The following is a 6158-nucleotide window of genomic DNA, read 5'->3' on the forward strand; positions in this document are numbered from 1 at the left end:
ACGGTCCGTCAGAAACACTCGCGGTGAATGTGTTCCGGGTGCTGCTCTCTTGGCCTATTGTTACAGTATTAGGATTATTATGGCCAAAGCACCGAAAATTGAACAATTTCATTGTTATCCAAAGGTTTATTATTTTTCCAGTCTTATTTATGTGAATATTATATTTTAAAATTCTGAGCAAATGTTTGTGGTGATCAGGATGCAAGAAAAACATATAGCCTACCACAAATCTAGTTTAAGGATGGGCGTGACATAAAGTTGAAAATAGCACCATAGCTTTCAACATAACTATTGTTTAAGCATTTCAGATACACTCAAATCCTGTGGGAATACATATATGTGTAATAAAGGAGAAGCTAGTAAAAAAAAGATTTATCTATGGATATATTTTGTTTGCTTATCACTCAGCAACCTTTTTTTATTTGGTGTCAGGATGTCAGCAAGCATCTACCAGAAATCCACATAGACACTAACTATAGGTTAACTAAACACTGACTAGAGGTTTACTAAACACTAACTAGAGGTTTACTAACACTAACTACAGGTTTACTAACACTAACTAGAGGTTAACTAAACACTAACTAGAGGTTTACTGACACTAACTACAGGTTTACTAACACTAACTAGAGGTTTACTAAACACTAACTAGAGGTTTACTGACACTAACTACAGGTTTACTAACACTAACTACAGGTTTACTAACACTAACTAGAGGTTTACTAAACACTAACTAGAGGTTTACTGACACTAACTACAGGTTTACTAACACTAACTAGAGGTTTACTAAACACTAACTAGAGGTTTACTGACACTAACTAGAGGTTTACTAACACTAACTACAGGTTTACTAACACTAACTAGAGGTTAACTAAACACTAACTAGAGGTTTACTGACACTAACTACAGGTTTACTAACACTAACTAGAGGTTAACTAAACACTAACTAGAGGTTTACTAACACTAACTAGAGGTTTACTGACACTAACTAGAGGTTTATTAAACACTAACTAGAGGTTAACTAAACACTAACTAGAGGTTTACTAAACACTAACTAGAGGTTTACTGACACTAACTACAGGTTTACTAACACTAACTAGAGGTTAACTAAACACTAACTAGAGGTTTACTGACACTAACTACATGTTTACTAACACTAACTAGATGTTTACTAAACACTAACTAGAGGTTTATTAAACACTAACCAGAGGTTAACTAACACTAACTAGATGTTTACTAAACACTAACTAGAGGTTTACTAAACACTAACTAGAGGTTTATTAAACACTAACTAGAGGTTAACTAACACTAACTAGAGGTTTATTAAACACTAACTAGAGGTTTACTAACACTAACTAGAGGTTTACTAAACACTAACTAGAGGTTTACTAACACTAACTAGAGGTTTATTAAACACTAACTAGAGGTTTACTAAATACTAACTAGAGGTTAATTAAACACTAACTAGAGGTTTACTAACACTAACTAGAGGTTTACTAAACACTAACTAGAGGTTTACTAAACACTAATTAGATGTTTACTAAACACTAACTAGAGGTTTATTAAACACTAACTAGAGGTTTATTAAACACTAACTAGAGGTTTACTAAACACTAACTAGAGGTTTATTAAACACTAACTAGAGGTTTACTAACACTAACTAGAGGTTTATTAAACACTAACTAGAGGTTTACTAACACTAACTAGAGGTTTACTAACACTAACTAGATGTTTACTAAACACTAACTAGAGGTTTATTAAACACTAACCAGAGGTTAACTAACACTAACTAGATGTTTACTAAACACTAACTAGAGGTTTACTAAACACTAACTAGAGGTTTATTAAACACTAACTAGAGGTTAACTAACACTAACTAGAGGTTTATTAAACACTAACTAGAGGTTTACTAACACTAACTAGAGGTTTACTAAACACTAACTAGAGGTTTACTAACACTAACTAGAGGTTTATTAAACACTAACTAGAGGTTTACTAAATACTAACTAGAGGTTAATTAAACACTAACTAGAGGTTTACTAACACTAACTAGAGGTTTACTAAACACTAACTAGAGGTTTACTAAACACTAATTAGATGTTTACTAAACACTAACTAGAGGTTTATTAAACACTAACTAGAGGTTTATTAAACACTAACTAGAGGTTTACTAAACACTAACTAGAGGTTTATTAAACACTAACTAGAGGTTTACTAACACTAACTAGAGGTTTATTAAACACTAACTAGAGGTTTACTAACACTAACTAGAGGTTTACTAACACTAACTAGATGTTTACTAACACTAACTAGAGGTTTACTAACACTAACTAGATGTTTACTAACACTAACTAGAGGTTTACTAACACTAACTAGAGGTTTACTAACACTAACTAGATGTTTACTAACACTAACTAGATGTTTACTAACACTAACTAGATGTTTACTAACACTAACTAGAGGTTTACTAACACTAACTAGAGGTTTACTAAACACTAACTAGAGGTTTATTAACACTAACTAGAGGTTTATTAAACACTAACTAGAGGTTTACTAAACACTAACTAGAGGTTTATTAAACACTAACTAGAGGTTTACTAAACACTAACTAGAGGTTTACTAACACTAACTAGAGGTTTACTAACACTAACTAGAGGTTTATTAAACACTAACTAGAGGTTTACTAAACACTAACTAGAGGTTTATTAAACACTAACTAGAGGTTTACTAAACACTAACTAGAGGTTAACTAAACACTAACTAGAGGTTTACTAAACACTAACTAGAGGTTTATTAAACACTAACTAGATGTTTACTAACACTAACTAGAGGTTTACTAACACTAACTAGAGGTTTACTAACACTAACTAGATGTTTACTAACACTAACTAGAGGTTTACTAAACGCTAACTAGAGGTTTACTAAATACTAACTAGAGGTTAATTAAACACTAACTAGAGGTTTACTAACACTAACTAGAGGTTTACTAACACTAACTAGAGGTTTACTAAACACTAACTAGAGGTTTACTAACACTAACTAGAGGTTTATTAAACACTAACTAGAGGTTTATTAAACACTAACTAGAGGTTTACTAAACACTAACTAGAGGTTTTCTAACACTAACTAGAGGTTTACTAACACTAACTAGAGGTTTATTAAACACTAACTAGAGGTTTATTAAACACTAACTAGAGGTTTATTAAACACTAACTAGAGGTTTACTAAACACTAACTAGAGGTTTATTAAACACTAACTAGAGGTTTATTAAACACTAACTAGAGGTTAACTAAACACTAACTAGAGGTTTATTAAACACTAACTAGAGGTTTATTAAACACTAACTAGAGGTTTATTAAACACTAACTAGAGGTTTATTAAACACTAACTAGAGGTTTATTAAACACTAACTAGAGGTTTATTAAACACTAACTAGAGGTTTACTAACACTAACTAGAGGTTTACTAACACTAACTAGAGGTTTATTAAACACTAACTAGAGGTTTATTAAACACTAACTAGAGGTTTACTAAACACTAACTAGAGGTTTATTAAACACTAACTAGAGGTTTACTAAACACTAACTAGAGGTTTATTAAACACTAACTAGAGGTTTATTAAACACTAACTAGAGGTTTACTAAACACTAACTAGAGGTTTACTAAACAGAAAGGTTTTAAGTTTGGTTTTAAAGGTGGAGGTGGTGTCAGCCTCCAGGGGGAGATGGGAGAGGTGAGAGAATGATTGTCCGTGGTGGGGGGGTGTGGATGGATGGATGGATGGATGGATGGATGGATGGATGGATGGATGGATGGATGGATGGATGGATGGATGGATGGATGGATGGATGGATGGATGGATGGATGGATGGATGGATGTGGCGGGTGGCCCCGTCTCTCCGGGCAAGCTGGCCTCTCGCTGGGTGGGGGCGTTGGCCTGGAGGGTGTGCACCTCCTGGCCGCATGGTCGGCCCATGCCGGGTGGTTGGTGCTCAGCTGGGTCCTGGTCCATCACCGTGGATTTCCTGGCTGTCTCCTCCCGTGGTCATGGGGGCACACGGGGCTTCCCTCTTTCGCCACTGGGAGGGGGCGGGGCTTGCTGGCGGGGGGTTTTCTCCCGACCTGTTCTGATCCTCCGTGTGACTGCTGGTGGCCTGGATTCAGGTTTCTTCCTTGTCAGCTTCTGGTCTCTCGGGTGGCGGGGTTGCGCCCTCCATCCTTCACTATAGTTATAGTTGCTCAGGTAGAGCATCGTTTTGACTTTACACACACACAGTTACACAGACGTACACACGTGCTCACTCACCTACATGCTCACCCCACAGGTTTGGGGACAGATAATCACAGTAGCCTAGTCCTGATTTAGAGACCTGGAATGGTTGCTGTTTGTGTCTCTGCCTGTTCTCGGGTCTGTTTGGTTTGTTTTCTCTCTTGCAGATTCCAAAGCCTGTGGTGTGTTTCCTGTGTTTCTCTCATTTCAGATTTACAGCTGTTGCTGGTTGTGGAGAATTAATAAAAACATTTTTTTTAGAAAGAAGGCCCGCCCTACAAGTCTACATTTAGATACTTTAGGACAGAGGTGTCAAACTCATTTTTCTTGGTGGGCCGGATTTGACCAATTTTTTTCTCGCGGGCCGCGCGCTCGAACTCACAAAAACGGTGCGAACATCTTTTTCTAATTCTTTTTTTTTTTTTTACTATTATTTAATCCAATATCAGTTTAGTTAATTTTAAAGGAAATATGCACTTTGTTTACACTCTAATTATGTAAAATATATTTCTTCAGGATCTTTTCTTGAAATTTCTTTTTTTTTTTAATTATGTAAGATACTTTTAATATCATTTTACAAAGATAAACAGAAAAAAGTATGTTTTTTTTATATTTCACCTTTTTTATAGGAAATTTAATTAAAAGCCGAATCTTTCTTATTACATCCGAGAGTGTTTCTTTGTGATTTAGAGATTTTTCCAGTACAATTAAGTGTATTTATTTTTAAAAATTGGCGCGGATATTTACGCCAGTGTGCCGAAAAAGTCAGAACTTCTCTTTTAACTGTTTTACTTTGTCACTATCCTCGTATTCAAAACAGAAATTCTCTAAATAAATATCTTCTATCATCTTTTTTAGCAGTGATATTTTTTCTGCGAAAATATATAATCGTAGTCAGTTAATAAAAATAAACGACCGTCTAGAAAGAAATAAAATCGGCAAATGCATTCTAGAAAACTAAAAAAATGTCAAAAACTGCTCTCTTTGTGGAATAACGATGGATTTGTAGAAGAAATATATTATATATTATATGTCATATGCTGCGATTCATGGCAATTAGGTATGCCTTCCTTTTTAGTAAATTAACATTTCGTTTTTTTGCGTTGGAAACTTCTCGCGGGCCGCATGAAAATCTCTCGGGCCGCATGTGGCCCGCGGGCTGCACATTTGACACCCCTGCTTTAGGAACTACGAGAAAACCTGCCCTCTGAGAAGGGAGAGCTCTATTGAGAACATAAGGCACTATCAGGTCTTCCAAATGTCACAGAGCTAGGTCGCTTTAGACTTTATACGCAAATAATAACATTTTGAATTAATTTTTAAGTTTTTTCCAATGAAGTGAGGCTAACTGTGGAGAGACGTGGTCTCTCTTGCTGATGACTTGCGCTGCTGCATTTTGGATCAGCTGTTGGATATTCAGAGAATTACTTGGACATCCTGCTAATAACACATTACAGTAATCTAGTCTACAAGATACAAACACCCGAATTAGCTTTTCCGCATCACTCTGGGAGAGGATTTTCCTAATCTTTGCGAAATTACGGAGATGGAAAAACGCTGTTTTACAAACCTGATTAACATGTGGTTTAAACGACAAATCCAAATCAAATCAAAATAACACCAAGCGTCACACAGTTGCACTGGAAGCCATCGCAACACCATCTAATCCTTTCCAAAGGTGTTTGGGACCAAAAATAATAACTTCTGTTTTATCTGCATTTAGAAGCAAAACATTAGTGGACATCCAGTCCTTGATGTCCCTCAGACACGCCTGAAGGTTGGCTGACTACCATCTGGTAATTTAAACAATCCTTAAACTTTCTGCTCTTCTTTTGATCTTTTTAGCATGTATGGGAAGGTTTTCCAGCAGCACCACGGCAGCTATCCACAT

Source organism: Cololabis saira, chromosome 9, assembly GCF_033807715.1.
Source record: "Cololabis saira isolate AMF1-May2022 chromosome 9, fColSai1.1, whole genome shotgun sequence".
NCBI lineage: Eukaryota > Metazoa > Chordata > Actinopteri > Beloniformes > Belonidae > Cololabis > Cololabis saira.